The sequence below is a fragment of the Microcaecilia unicolor genome, chromosome 1, assembly GCF_901765095.1.
Source record: "Microcaecilia unicolor chromosome 1, aMicUni1.1, whole genome shotgun sequence".
NCBI classification, from domain to species: domain Eukaryota; kingdom Metazoa; phylum Chordata; class Amphibia; order Gymnophiona; family Siphonopidae; genus Microcaecilia; species Microcaecilia unicolor.
This window is the reverse complement of record NC_044031.1, coordinates 106,759,620-106,775,484: the sequence shown is the minus strand read 5'-3', so window position 1 is coordinate 106,775,484 and position 15,865 is coordinate 106,759,620. Positions and strand designations below refer to the sequence as shown.

The 15,865-nt window shown below is 45.6% G+C and overlaps 1 protein-coding gene across 2 annotated transcripts in view; it reads left to right on the top strand.

Annotated features, from left to right (window-relative positions):
- THNSL1 (threonine synthase like 1) overlaps positions 1-15,865 on the top strand; it is a 45,330-nt gene that overhangs the window by 26,211 nt on the left and 3,254 nt on the right. Inside the window, exon 1 of one of the 2 annotated variants that reach the window (XM_030199286.1) lies at positions 6,645-6,760. The exons of the other annotated variant lie outside the window; for it this stretch is intronic. The gene's annotated coding sequence lies outside the window, so the exon portion shown is untranslated. Of the gene's footprint in view, positions 1-6,644; positions 6,761-15,865 lie in introns of those variants that run through there. 2 annotated transcript variants of the gene reach the window in all.

Sequence of the window (15,865 nt, the reverse complement as noted above, 5' to 3'; positions counted from 1 at the left end):
GTTAAGGTATTTATTTAGTGCATGTTTCAAGAATTAACAGACTTCATAGTTTGTGAGGAAAAGCTAAGAAGGAGTTATACATGCCTTGCAGTGTCATTTGGTTGTAGCAAGCTACACTGTATCAATAACCATGGGCTAGAGAACATCTGGGAATGGTGACACATTTATTATGCTGCACTGGGACTTGTGACATATATAGCAGCAGTCTCCTGATAAGTATTGCTTTTAGCAGTTTTATTTACTGGACATCACATTGTTGAGAACCACTGCTGGGGGCATTGTTATCTTGGCACTGCTTTCTGGAACTTCGGTCTGTCATTGTTACCCCACTATAGCTCACACCTGAAGAGCAGGAGTGGAGGAAAAATGACCTTATAAACATGTGAATCATGCATTGCAAATGGTTCTTTGGCAGTTTTCTCCAATTGTCACATACAGTAAATGTTTCCACTGTTTCTAACAAACTCAATCCTATGCTATGTTAAATGTGAGAGGTTGCCTAGAGTTTGCCAAATTTACTGAATAACAAGCAATGAGATACTGAATACCTAGTTCCTGTTTCCATTAGTATAAAGGAACTTTCAAGTTAGCTGTGCAAATGGGTTATGTTCACATGCACATATGCTTACAAGACAGCATCCGTTACCTTTTCCTCTTGGCAGTTCTGTTTTAGCCGCATTACTATTTATGCACTGTGCATTGGTTGTATTATTGTAGTGTGCCAGGTACATCGATGATTTGCAAGGGCTTGGTCCTGGATTGGTGAAAAGACTCTAGGATTGGAGGGGAGAGAGAGAGAGACTGATTCATAGCCTACAGACATTTTCCTCTCTGTTCTCCCCACCTGATTTAGTTTGGGTGGAGGATAGGGTGATCATATTGGCTGCAGAGGTAGGAGAGCCAATTCAGTACCTGCAGTTGTCATCTCTCCCCCCTGTCCCAACCTGGGCACCAATATTCCCCATGAAATGGAGTTGCCACTCTTTCCTCCAGCCTTCTGAAAGTGCTGTTGCCCCCGACCCAAATTTCTGTTCCTGGTGAAAGATGTCTGATGCCTGCATGCCCCTCCTCCTTATTTATTTTTTTTTTTTAAAGGTTACACCACTGATTTTGGGTCACCAGGTTGCCCATCCAGTGGCTGACCAGGGTTGTACTTGCTTAGCTTCCTGCTTTTGCCCTGTGACATACACCTTCACCACTTGGGTGGCCCCGCCCCTCCTCCTTATTCTTATACTCTCAGCCTCCCACCAAGCACTCCCTACACCAGCCATTCCCAACCCAGTAATTGGGGCTCACCTAATCCCATCGGGTTTTTAGGATTTCCACAATGAATATACATGATGAGATTTGTATGGATTCTTTCTTGCTTATTCATTGTGGATATCCTAAAAATCTGATGGGACTAGGTGTGCCCCAAGGACTGGGTTGGAAGTGGCTGCCCTACACCTTTTGTCCCATGATTCCCTTATTCAAATTCCACAGCCCCCGTGACACTCTCCCTCTCCCCACTTTCACCATAGTTCCCCATTCACAATTTCAGTCCCCATACTCCAGCCCCCTATACCTTTTGGATCCCCTACTTCCTTCACTCCCCACAACCCAGTCCTTCCACTGCTCCCACTAATCTTGACCACACTCTTTCAACATTGTGAGGATGCGTCTTCGTGTTCTCAAGTGCATATTTTTTCTCTTGTGCCTTCCTGTGTGGGTTTTCAGTCCTCGAGGACCATTTTTTGCTTTAATTTATCCTTTCTTCAGTTACCCTTTTAATCTCTTTTAGTTTTTCAGGGCTTCAAATACAATACAATACATTTTTTTCTTTTTGATATAAATCAATTTTATTCAAATGTAAACAAAAGATAACAGCAATGAATCCAGAAAAGTGTACGTATGCAAACTTCATACAAAGTGAAATTCCACTAAACTCCCACCCACCAATAAAGATAAGGAGCAAAAGAGAAATAACCAGACTGACTAAAAAAAACAAAACAAAAGAGGCTAAGCAGACCCCTCATAGTCCATCCTACTACTACTACTATTTAACACTACCCCCCCCCCCCCCTTCACTCCGTCCCAACCGGAATGGAACACAGCAGGTAGGGAACAAACCAAGAAGAACACTCCTCCCGGAAATCAAGCATCGGCATGGAATCGAGAAGAAACCCCTGAAGAAGGGAGATGGGCTTGGGTTCTGATTAGCCTCTCTCCCTATCAAGTGAGCCAGAAGGCAGCAATCCTCAAATTCTCCATACCCAACCCCACTAACCTACCTAGCACCCTCCCCCCCCCCCCAAAAAAGGAAGGGAACTTCCCAGAGCCAGGGAACCAGGCCACCACTCCATCTTACAGTATATTTAAAATAAAACTACAAGCCCTAGGAAAAAGAAGATAGATAAGGATCCTAGACCGATTAAAAACAAACAAACAAAAAAACCCTCTTCCTACGCTTGAGGGATGTGCCCACTCTTTCTAATAACATATGATAGTGAATCATACTCCACCAGCCACAAAAAGATGGGGAGTCTGATGAGAATTGATTTCTTACCAAGAGGCACTGCCATGCGAAAAAGCGAGTGGCGACGCCCATGCTGCAATGGAAAGGCCTTGTACCTGTCCAGTAAAAAAAAACAACAGCCAAAAGCAAAATAGCCAAATTTAATAAACCCTCCAAATAATTAACCAGCAATGTCCAAAAGCGGTGATCACTGAGCATTCCCAAAATGCATGAAAAACTGAATTATGTTGGTAAGAGCATTTCAAACAAGGTGGAGTGTCAATGCCCCCATGTGTAACAGTTGGGTCTGGATGATGTATGCACGATAAAGCACTTTAAACTGACATTCATGTAAATATGCTGCTATTGTTAGTTGGAGTTGTGAACAACCAATTTACCAAGGTCCAAAGAAGCAGGTAGTATTTGTAAATCCTCTGCCCATTTGGCCATCATTGTTGCAATGCTTTTAGGAGGATAAAATTGTAGTAAGGCCATATGTAAGGTAGATACTGATAGGTGGTCCCCGTCTTCCAGAGTAAAATGTGAATGCAACCGATCCCCATGACCAGCAGCCAACACACCACCATCCAAAGTGTTAGTATAATGATGCAACTGATGATAAGCAAACCCATCAGCCAGATGAGCCGAAAGGTGCCATTATCAAATCCCGGGAGAAACCAAGCGTTCCCCTAGATAGGCAATAACACAAGTGTAGGGAGAAATACACCACAATTTTGGAAGGGCCTTCCATAAATCCCTCAAAGGTTGTAACAAAATACTGCCCTGATACCTGAAGTTGCTTGTTCGGCACATGTAATAGATAATGACATGCCAAGGGTGAAATAGTTCGTCTCCATTCGAATTGCAGTGTAATCTTCATGGTTCAGAAACCAATCTCCTAAGTGCCGAGCAAGACAAGCCTGGTTATACTTAGATATCAGGCAAACCTAATCTTCTTGCCTTCCAGTGACCCATTAAGCAATGTATTGGAAGCCTCGGTTTCCTCCCACTCCATAAAAACAGGATAGGCAACGATGAAGAACATGAAGATCTTTCCGCAATATTTTAACTGAGATCATCTGAAGAGTGTATAACCATTTGGGGAATTCCACCATCTTTTTTTTTATTATATTTATTTATAATTTTTACATTATTCATCAAGCTTTACATCTTGAACAGAAAAGGTACTTCATCAAAGAAAAAGAAACAAAAACAAATACATCCTTAATTCACAATTAAGAGTTACCAGATTTAAGTACACTCAAGTCCTCAGTTTTGTGATCCAAGAATTACACATGTGGAAAGTAAAGAAGAATATGATATTAAGAATTATTAAACCTGACTAAACAAAGAGTTCCTATTTCAGTCATAGCTCTATATTCCCTAAAGGGGAATTCACCATCTTAAACAAATAGATCTTTCCATGCAGCCCCAGAGGTAGCATTTGCCAACTGTCCAAAAGGGCTGAAGTTGAATCTAACAATCGTGAGACACTTAGTGAATATCATTCTGAGTGGCACATGGAAAGACTGATCCCTAGATATCAAAAAGAACGGGACATCCAGAACAAGGGGAGAACAATCCCTCCCAATCCCGCTGCACCTGGTCTGAGAACACAAGAGCTAATGATTTGTGGAAATTTAGATGAAAACCGGAAAACCCCCCATGAAATAATTTAAGCAGTACCGCAAGAAAAGGTTGAGGGTTAGTAAGGTGAACTAATAAGTCATCTGTAAAAGCAGAAATATTGAAAGTTAAAGTTTTTTTTTTTTTATCTGTTTATTGATATCCAGAACAGTTAACATGGTACAAAACAAAACCAAATAGAAATCAACACAAACTGGATAAAGGTCACCACCTGAATCTCTGAATGCGCTAATATATTTCTAATGAGAGGATCCAATATGAAAACAAAAAGTAAAGGAGAAAGGGGGGCATCCCTGATATGTACCCTATTGAATCCGGAATGGCATAGAATAGATCCCACTGACCCACATGACAGCTGTTGGATTTGAATAAAGAACCTGCATGGTGTCTGAAAAAAATCAGAACCGGCCACGTGGTCCAAAGATCTAACAATCTGCTGACAGACAACCCCGGTCTTAAGAAAAATCAAAGTCAGAAAACTTGGGCATCAGGGTAACCAATGGTACAGTCATCCCCGCTGCCATGTGCTGCCCCACCGTGGGATTGTCACTAGGACCCAAGATAGACATAGAAGATACCTGTCCCCATTTATCAATGAGGGGAAGAGAATATCAATGTCCACAAACTGTGCGCTCCCCCAACAACGCAGATTCGAATGAGTGCGTTGTGCCATTGTGATAAGCCAAAGTAAAGTGGATATGGTGTGCGATTAAATCTGTGCAGATGGGGGCAAAACTTTCCTTGCTGAGGAAACAGCTGCAGAGTAATCCTTAAAACAAAGGATGTTTTTGTCCTCATAGGTCAGCTGCTTTCCACCACGAATTGCCTGAAGAATGTCTGTTTTTATGGACATAGTTAAGAAGTTTAAAGATAATCACCTGTGGCCTTGTGGTGTAATCACGATGTTGCCCCAAGCGATGGACACTTTCAATCTGTTACAGGCCATTTTTGCGTGGGAGGGAAAGCGAGTCTGTAAGCCATGACTCCATAAAGGTCCGTAGATCAGACTCCAGGAGCACTTCAGACACACTGACCAAGTGGAGATTATTTGTTTGTGAGCTATTTTTGTAGCTCATCTAATTTGGCCTCCAGAGTCGAGTTGAGCAGCTCTCTGGGGCCGATGATCTTCCAAGGCCCACATGGTATCCTCGATTTTTGCTGACCTGCTATTGCGTTGCCTGAAAGTCCTTGGTAAAGTTTGTAAAACTTTTTCTTCCAAGTGATCTAATTTATCCAGGATTCGTTGGAAGTGCTTCCCCATGGAAGATTCCATGGTGGTGCTCACCTCCGATATGATTTCTGCTTCCCACACAGAGCTTGGGGAGGGAGATGATTGTGCGTTCTTCTCTGCCATTTTTGTGTTGGTCACACAGCCCTTCTCTCGTTCCCTGTTTGTGATTTTTGAGGCCATCCGTGCCAAGACTGCACCAGAAGTGGTGTATGGGGAGCAAAGGTGAAAGAATAATCCGTGCTCAAGGTAAGAAGAGACCAATGCTGACAATGAAGTGCAGGTTTAGATCCAGGCAGTCTGGAACCCTCAAACTTCCGTTACTCCAATATTACCCAACTGGAAGTCCCAATACAATATATTTTTGTCTGCACTCAAATGTCGGAGCAGATAATATTTTGCTGCATCCAATACAGTCAAAATCTATGCTTATCCTTCAGATGCTTTATAAACTGAGGACATAAATTGAAAAAGGACACGGATAGAAACTGGCACTGATTTAAAGCATTCTCCAGCACCTCCTGTAATAAATGCCTACAACTGAAGCTAACTTGTGCAGTATAAAATGTCCAGGAGGTAATTTTTATAAACTTGTTCCACATGCAAAGAGGCTTTTATTAAGATTATATGTGTAAAACTATATATGGTACCAAAAGGCATGTATGGGCAGGGTCACAATTTATGCATGTAGTTCATAAAGTATGCATCTGCTTTACACACTACCATTCATAGCTACTCAAGAGCAGACTTAAATGTCCATGGCTTCAATTTAGTTATGATTTTGCCAGTTTACCACTTTTTTTTTTTAAAGACACATGGTGGCGTATTTTCAAGGCACTTAGTCTTACAAAGTTCCATAGGTTACTAAGTGCTTTGAAAATGAGCCCCATAGGCATCTATATGCCTTGATAAAGTAGGCTGGAAAAGGTGCCTTCTTGCCTTCTCCACCTAGTAACGTGTAGTAGCATAGTAGATGATGGCAGATAAAGACCTGTACAGTCTATCTAGTCTGCCCAACAAGATTAACTCATAGTATAAAGTATGATGAGATGCTACATATACTTGATCTTGATTTGTCCTTGCCATTTTCGAGGCACAGACTGTAGAAGTCTGCCCAGCACTGGCTTTGCTTCTCAATTAGTGGTATTACCATCTAATTACTGCTAAGCTTGTTTGGTTCTATGCCTTCTGTATAGGATTCCTTTGTGTTTATCCCATGCATTTTTTAATTCCATTACTGTTTTCATCTCTACCACCTTCTGCAGGAGGGCATTTTAGATATCTACCACCCTTTCCATAGAAAAGTACTTCCTGATATTTATTCTTGAGTTGGCCCCCCTGGAACCTCAGTTCATGTCCTCTAGTGCTACCACCTTCCATCTCTGCAAAAGGTTTGTTAATACCTTTCAAATATTTGAATGTCCGTATCATATCACTCTTGTCCTGGGCAACCTGTTGTAAAATTATTCTCTCACTGTGCAAATGAGCATCATAAATGTGGTCCAGAAGGCTGATTGTTTTATGAAAGTTTAGCTTTCTAAATTCTGAGTTTTTATACAACCTTTCTTCTGTCCCATGATACCATCTAGTGGCATGGAGAGAAAACTGTTTTAAACATGTCACAATTTAAGGCCCTGTAAATGGTTCTGCACAAAGAAAACAATACAGTAGACAGAGCTGTCTGTGGGAGGGTGAGTAAGGTGTCAAATAGAGATGGCAGCCTTGGTCCCCAGCTAGTTGTGGTAGCTGTACCCTCAAATGACCTCTAACTGGCCAGGAGTTTCAGTATCCATAGTAGAAGTAAAGTGACAAATGCTCATAAACCTCTGAAAGACTTTTTATATTATATCCTGCAATCTCCTACTCGGTATATTCACCTGGGGGTAGATGCATCAAGCAAACGTAAAAAAATCAAAATCGTTAAAGGCCCTAACGATTTTTAAAAAACGAAGAATGCACCAAAAAAAAAAGTCACACATGCTCAGATCGGTATAGAAACGTACAATGTATCAAAGAATCACAATACACATCGTTAATCGGCCCCCAAATCATGCGCAGAGCAGCCAAGCGTTATGTTAGCTGCTCTGCGCATGCCACAAACAGTCAAAACACAGTCAAATCAAAAGCACATGACTCCCAAATCAAAACAAAAATAAAAAAAAAGGGTCGGGAGGGGGCAAGGGCGCTCATCAGGAGCGTCCTGTACGGACGGCCTTGCCCCCCCCCCCCCCCCCGCTGCTCCCCACTTTCCGCCGCTCCCCCCACCCCGAAAAAGCAAAATTCAAGCAGCCCTGCTCCCCACTTTCCGCCGCTCCCCCCACCCTGAAAAAGCAAAATTCGAGCAGCCCCTGCCCCCCTCCCTCACTACTCTCTCACCTCAGCTCCGCCTCCCCGACATCCTCCGTCCTGTGCCCCGCCCCCTTTTGGGGTCGTCGCCGCCATTCCCCTCCTCCATCGGGCCCCCCTCCCTCTTACCGGGCCCGTGCAGCGCCTCTCTCCTCTGTCCGAAGGCGCTGCACGGGCAAGAAGAAAGCCTGATGCCTGCCTTCGCCCAGCTTCGATGGCGCGTCTTTCTCCTGCTGGGCCCGCCCCTGTCTGACGTCGGTTACCTACGTAGGTTACTGACGTCAGACAGGGGCGGGCCCAGCAGGAGAAAGACGCGCCATCGAAGCTGGGCGAAGGCAGGCATCAGGCTTTCTTCTTGCCCGTGCAGCGCCTTCGGACAGAGGAGAGAGGCGCTGCACGGGCCCGGTAAGAGGGAGGGGGGCCCGATGGAGGAGGGGAATGGCGGCGACGACCCCAAAAGGGGGCGGGGCACAGGACGGAGGATGTCGGGAGGCGGAGCTGAGGTGAGAGAGTAGTGAGGAAGGGCGGGGGGCAGGGGCTGCTCGAATTTTGCTTTTTCGGGGTGGGGGAGCGGCGGAAAGTGGGGAGCAGCGGGGGGGGGGGGCAAGGCCGTCCGTACAGGACGCTCCTGATGAGCGCCCTTGCCCCCTCACGACCCTTTTTTTTAATTTTTATTTATTTATGTTTTTCTGACGTCCTTTGGACCAATCACAGCGCTTTTAGCTCTGCTAATGCGCTGGGATTGGCTCAAAGTTTGTTTATTTTTTCTCTTAATGATTTTTCCTGCCACAGAGCTGACCTAACGAGTGGTCCAGACCTGTCGTTAGTTTTCCTGCCTTTTTCCTGCGTAAAGGCAATCGGAAAAGGTTAGTGCATGTCGTTTCAATGGGGTTTTCACACTAATTGCTCATCTCCATTCCGTTTTCGTTAGCTGCTGGCTTCCTCGGTAAAAGCCCTTTGATGCATGCAACGGATCAAATTTTCCTCGTTGGAGAGTCATTAAAGGCTCATTTAGCTTTAGTGCATCTGCCCCCTGGTCCTTTATCTTCCCTGTTGTGAGATAAGGAACTCTTTCCCTTTTTGGTCCTTTGTTAAGCCTAATGCCTTAGCTCAGTAGTGGCTTAGGGATGGGGAGGCAAAGAAGAATAAGGAACAGGATGATAAATGAGGAGAGGAAAATCTCTGGATGACAGCAGGAACCAAATGGGGGGGGGGGGAGGATACATAGAGGAAAGACATGAAAGAACGCAGGGTAAAATGAGCACATCAGGAAAGAGATGGTGGGGTGGGAGGGAAGAGTAGATAAGGATAACAAGTGTTCAGGAGAGATGATAGAAAAGAGTAAAGCAAAAAATGAAGAATCACAGATAGAGGGAAAAATTTCCTTGTCATCTAGGGTGCGCCATTCTGAGCTTGTGTGATGTCATCCCCTCGTACCAGCAGATGGAGGTTGAGAAAAAGCTAGGCTTTTCTAGTGAACCCAGTGGTATATCCTGCGCTCACTGGAAAGATCCAGTACTTTTTCTCCATCTCTAGCAGATGGTAGTTTGTTCATTCTGGTGCTCCTGGGGCCCTGGTCTAGCTCCTCACTGTGCTGGCTGAGGCCACACACTGAGGTTGAGCCTAAATGACTGTTCCCAGGTTACCCAGTCTCCATACTGGACCTGATTGAGCACAGATCCTAACTCCACTTCCACCAGTCATTTAGCATCCACTAGGCGAGCTGTTTTGCTGAGTCCTGTTGGACCCTGCCTTAGGGGCATAGGTTCCTATCCCCCCGCCCCTCATTGCCCGTAAACCCTATTTGAGTGTTTCTCCTCCAGGCTTCCCTGCAGTTCCCAGTCATTGTTTAATCCCCCCCTCTCCCCCCCCCCCCCCCCCCATTTTGGATCTGCCTGGGTTAGCTTTATTCCCTATTTTGGGGAATAAAGCTAATTGAGTTTTAAAAGTAAAAAAAAAAACCCACTCCAAGCACACTCACAGAGAACGGGGGAGGGGGGTGGGGGGATGCCAGAGCTTGGGACCTAGGTCAGCCTGTGAGGCAGGTTTACACGTGCCGGCCGTATGGCTGGGCATGCTTGTCAGCAAGCACTGTCCTGCTTGCAAGAACCAGCAGCTGAGTACATCTGCCATCTCTCTCTGCTCCTCCTGCGATGGGCCGGGCCGTTTCTGACTTCAGAAACGCCCTGGAGGGTGGGGGCTAGGGGACTCCCAGAGGAGTTGTCCCTCTTTCCAGCATCGACCCACAGTCCCAATGACTTTCACAGGAACAGTGGCTGTGTTTGAAACCTTTTGTTTTTTTTCTCTTGCTGCAGTGTGAGTGCAGCAGTAGAGCTCTCAGGCCCCATTTGGGGGTGGGGGGTCTCGATGGTGCCCCAGATATTTTTGGCTCCAGAGCTTAGCCCAATGGTTAAGCCGGGGGAGGGGGGGCGGCGGCGGCCCTCGGGGCCCAGATGTTGCCAAGATGGCTCCATTTCAGGGGCCAAGAATCAGAGGGGGAACTGGAGGTCTTCCAATGCCCCAAGTGGCTCTGCAGTGACCCCTGAGGATCAGGAGGGTCTCTCAGACACCCAGTCACTCTCGGATTTGGATTTTGAGGAGGAATCTCCCTCAAAGGAGGAGGAAGAGAAGCATTCCCATGTTATTTGGCTCTTCCATTGAGAGGAATTTTCCCGTCTCATTGACGAGGAGGTCATGGAAGTTCTGGAGATGCTCAAAGCCCCTGCAGTGTTTTCCTCTCCACAACACCCTTGCATGATCCTGGCAGAATGGGATTTGTTTGATGGGGTTCTCAAGGGGGCCAGGGCACAGAAGCATCTGTATGCTTTTGCCCCTAAGGACGTGGAGAGGTACTGGTTGTACCCAGGGCCGCTGAGAGACACAGCTGGGCCCAGGGCAGAACTGGACCGCTGTGTGTTGCCCTCCCCACCCCCGACTTGCGCTGCCGCTCCTGCCTGTCCCAGCCCCTTACCTTTCTCTCTGTGCCTCCAAGGGGGGGGCACCGGGCCTGGCAATCTTCTTCCTGCCTGCCTGCTTCCGAGTCTATCCTCTCCTGCTCCTGACTGTGCCAGGACCTGAATGATTGCATTAATGCGATATCGTGCTAATGCAATCATCCGGGTCCTGGTTGGCATGCAGGAGAGGACAAACCTGGAAGTAGACAGGCATCAAGAAGCTTGCTGGGCCCAGGGCCCTCCCCTCTCAGCGGCCCTGGTTGTACCCCAAGGTGGATATGTTGGTCATGGGGGATACCAAGAAGAAAGCTGTCCCTGTGCAGGGAGATTTGGCTCTCCATGAGTTTCATGAGAATACGATACAATTTTTGGCATGGCTACCCCACAATAGCCCCAAAGAGTTCTATGCAGTTTAAAAGCAAGAAGCTAGGCATTCCTAGGAAAGTATCAAAAAGAGAGAGCTATTAGTTAAACTTTACAATCTTTCAAAAAAAATAATTGCCCATTAACAGACGTTTACAAGTTTTCTAAAAAAACTTTTTTCTGAAACTGTTATAATTTGATTCTGATCTCAATTGGTAATGAGTTTTACCAGAGAGTAGCTTGGTAAGAAAAATATGCTACAAATACTCTTTTATACATGACCTTCTTAAGGTGGGGGTAGTGTAGCATCATATAAGATCTTGCCGAGGCCCACAGTTTCATCTCTCCCCTTCCTTTGGAGAGCATCTGGTGTTTAGGCCATCATGTGCAGTGGCTGTGTGGCCAGGGCCATGCTGCATTGGCTGCAGCAACTGCTGGAGTCTTCGAAAGTTTCTCGTCTGGAGTCTAGTGCGCCATTCTTGACAGACATCCCTTATGACTTGGTCTCTTTCCTCCTGGTCACTGGCAGCCTGCTGTGGTGGGGCAGTGCTGGCTGTGGCTCCATTATTGGGTTGCAGACGTGGCCTGGGAGCTAGGTGGTGGCGTTGTAAGCTGTAAGTCTGTACCGGTGGTCAAAGGTGCACCTACAGGCACAGTCAGCAGTACACATAGCAGGCAAAGACAATATCCAGGCAGAATTCCATGGCCACTCCAGTCGGATCCCGGGTAGTGGGAGCTGAGGCAAGAGGCCTACCAATTCATTCAGGACTGTTGGGGCTGCCAGTATTGGACTTGATGGCTACACACTCCAGTGCTGAGAGATCGATTTGTTCATCTGTCGGAGGGAGGCAGCCTCACAGGGGATAGATGCCCTGGTTCAGCTGTGGCTGGCAGAGGAGCCCCGGTATGTCTTCCCTCTGTGGCCTCTGATAGGCTGGCTGTTACACTGAATAGCGCATCACCCTCATCTTGTCCTTCTGGTGTCTCCAGATTGGTCCTGTTGGCTGCAGTATATGGGTCAATTGCACTTGCTGAGCCACTTCCTCCTACCAGAGGCTGCTGGCTCCTGCATCAAGGATTAGTGGAAATGGAAGATCTGGATCCCTTCTGGCTTACAGTCTGGCTCTTGAGAGGTGACATTGGCGAGGCTTGGCTTTTTGTCCATGGTGATTTCCTCTTTGCTTAAGTCTTGGAAGTCTTCCACTTCATTGGCTTATGTGTGCAGGTTTGAAAGGTTTTAGAGCTCACATGGCACACCATTGTTCAATCTCCAGGGAAGGCACAGATTTCTAATATTTTGGCCTTTTTTTGCAGCAAGGACTGGATCAGGGCCTGGCATTGAATTCCATCAAAATCCATGTGATTGCCCTTTTCAGTTTTCGGGACAAGGTAAAGGTGTGGCAGCACACGGGGAGGTGGCCTAGTTCTTGAAAGGGGTCACTTATTTGCAGCCACTGATGCATCCTCCTTTCCATTTCTGGAACCTGAATTTGGTTCTTCATGTGCTCCCTTCAAGCCCTTATGACATGCCACGATTAAAGACCTTAATCTCAAGGCTGTCTTCCTTGTGGCGATCACTTCGGACTGCAGAGTATGAGTTGCAAGCATTGTCCTGGTGATACCCGCTCTCTCTTTTTCGGAGGATCCCTGTCGATCCACATGGTTCCTTCCTTTATGTCTAAGATAGTCTCTGTGTTCCATATGAACCAGGAAGTCTGTCTGTCCTCCTTTCCAGAGGAAGGGTCTAATCCCTCTGTTCAGAAGCTATACAAGTTAGATGTCTGGAGGATGTTGCTTCGTTACTTGGAAGAGACTAATGAATTTCATCTGTAATCTCTTTGCGTTATTTGGAAGAGACTAATGAATTTCATCTGTTATCTCTTTGTTTTTGTTCCATGGTTCTTGTAAGGGCCAGGAGGCCCCCAAGAACCATGATCATGCAGTGGATCAAGGCAACCATAGAGGCCACATATATTTGTAGGAAATGGCCTGTGCTTCTGAGCTTGAAAACTCATTTGATGAGAGCTCAGGCAGTTTCTTGGGCAGAGGCCTGGAAGGTCACTCCAGAGGAGATCTATAGGGCAGCGATGTGGTCATAGTTCCATTCCTTTCTGAAACTTTACAGGTTGAGTGGAGGGGTAGCCTAATGCTTAATGCAGCAGGCTGTGATCCTGGCGACCTGGGTTCAATTCCCACTGCAGCTCATTGTGACCTTGGGCAAGTCACTTAACCCTCTATCGCCCCAGGTACAAAATAAAATTAGATTGTGAGCCCTCTAGGGACTGAGAAAGTATCTTCATATAATATGTACAGCACTGTATATGTCTAGTGATGCTATAGAAATGATTAGTAGTAGTAGTAGTAGACATGTTCACAAGGTATTGCTCACTTTGGTAGAGCTGTCTTGGGGGGGGGGGGGTGCTTTGTCTTTTCCTTGTCTAGTGGTTCTGCTTGGGCATATCCCACATGTTCGGAATGGTTCAGTCTAGATGACAAGGTGAAATTATGTCTTACCTGATAATTTCCTTTCCTTTAGTTAGCTGCACCATTCTGAAACCCACCCTTGGAAAACTGAAAGAGGGGCTGTTGGGGTGCTTTGCTCTTTCCTTTTAAGTAAAAAAAAAAAGGTGAGAGGATTTGATAACGTGAGAAATGAGTTAATCCTCAGAAATACAGGGTAGTGAGTGCCACTGGTGTTATGCTTTCTTGATTTTCATTGCAGCTGCAATGTTTAATGGGGCATCGGTGTGTGTGTTATAAGGGACCTTCTGCTACTTTGGCAGATATATACCAGCACCAGCAGGCTGTACAAGTGGGTTCACTGGACAAGCCTAACTTTTTTTCTCTACCTCTGTTTGCTGGTAGGAGGGGATAACATCCCACATGTTCAGAACTGTGTAGTCGACTAAAGGAAAAGAAATTATCAGGCAAGACATAATTTCACCTTAATGAATAAAGTATACAGTTAAATGGGGGAGTAGATCTTATTGTATCTGTGGCCAGCAACACTAAAAGCGACCAATATGATAAACGCACAAATCAGTATATAAGAAGAGTGAAGCTTCTTCTCAAAAGCATATCAAAATACACTTCACTAAAATTGTGTTTACTTATTGAGTAAACATTATCACTAAAAAGGAAGGAAAAAGCCTCAGAAATTGCAGGGTATTTTTTTTCTTTGCATCACTCCTACTATCATCAGCTAAAAAACCTTCCACAAAACCATCCACTTTTCATAAATTTTCATAAGATTTTATTTACTTTATTTTTCTTATTTAAAATTATTAAATCAGCCACTTAACTTAAGGTGGCATCTGTTACAATCTCCCCAGTCGCCCGAACACTGAACACCGTTTTGCGGTATTGTACTGCTGCCTCAGGGGGAACAACTTTAAATCGTGCTCCTTGGCTTATGTTGTGATTACTAAGCACTATTCAAAGAACAGTGGAGAATCATCTTGCATGATGATTTTCTTTTCTTTAGTCAGCAACACTGTTCTGAAGCCCTGCCCTTGGAATACCTCAGCCTGGAGTTCTGAGTGTGCTCTGTGCTTTCTTTACAGTGCTTCAAAAAAAAAAAAAAAAAAAGAGAAATTCATTTTGTGATTAGCAGCCATATGGGTTCCTGTAATACTACTACTACTATTTAGCATTTCTATAGCGCTACAAAGCATACGCAGCACTGCACAAACATAGAAGAAAGACAGTCCCTGCTCAAAGAGCTTACAATCTAGTAGACAAAAAATAAAGCAAACAAATCAATTAATGTGTAGAGGAAAGAGGAGAGGAGGGTAGGTGGAGGCGAGTGGATACAAGTGGTTACGAGTCAAAAGCAATGTTAAAGAGGTGTGCTTTCAATCCAGATTTAAAGATGGTCAAGGATGGGGCAAGACGTAGGGGCTCAGGAAGTCTATTCCAGTCATAGGACGCAGCAAGACAGAAGGAGCGAAGTCTGGAGTTGGCAGTAGCGGAGAAGGGAACAGATAAGAAGGATTTATCCAGGGAACGGAGTGCATGGGAAGGGGGTGTAGGGAAGGACGAGTGTGGAGAGATACTGGGGAGCAGCAGAGTGAGTACATTTATAGGTTAGTAGAAGAAGTTTGAAAAGGATGCGAAAACGGATAGGGAGCCAGTGAAGCGACTTGAGGAGAGGGGTAGTATGAGTAAAGCGACCCTGGCGGAAGACGAGATGGGCAGCAGAGTTTTGAACCGACTGGAGAGGGGAGAGGTGACTAAGTGGGAAGCCAGCAAGAAGCAGATTGCAGTAGTCCAAACGAGAGGTGACAAGGGTGTGGATGAGGGTTTTGGTAGAGTGCTCGGATGTTGTAAAGAAAGAAACAACAGGTCTTGGCGATCTGCTGGATATGAGCAGAGAAGGCGAGAGAAGAGTCAAAGATAACCCCAAGGTTTCGAGCTGAGGAGACAGGGAGAATGAGAGAGCCATCAACAGAAATAGAAAACGGGGGGAGCGGGGAGGTGGGTTTGGGGGGGGGGGGAATGAGAAGCTCAGTTTTGGTCATATTTAATTTCAGGTGGCGTTGAGACATCCAGACAGCAATGTCAGACAAGTACGCTGAAACTTTGGTTTGGATGCAAGGTGAGATATCAGGGGTAGAAAGGTAGATTTGGGAGTCATCAGCATAGAGATGGTAGGAAAAGCCATGGGATGAGATTAATGAACCAAGGGAAGAAGTGTAGATAGAAAAGAGGAGGGGACCAAGAACAGAACCCTGAGGTACCCTGCATGCTAGTGAGTGCCAGTCTGTGGTGTTTTGTTCACTTGATTATCCTTGCAGCTGCAGTGGTTAATGGGGCATAGGTGCATCATAAAGG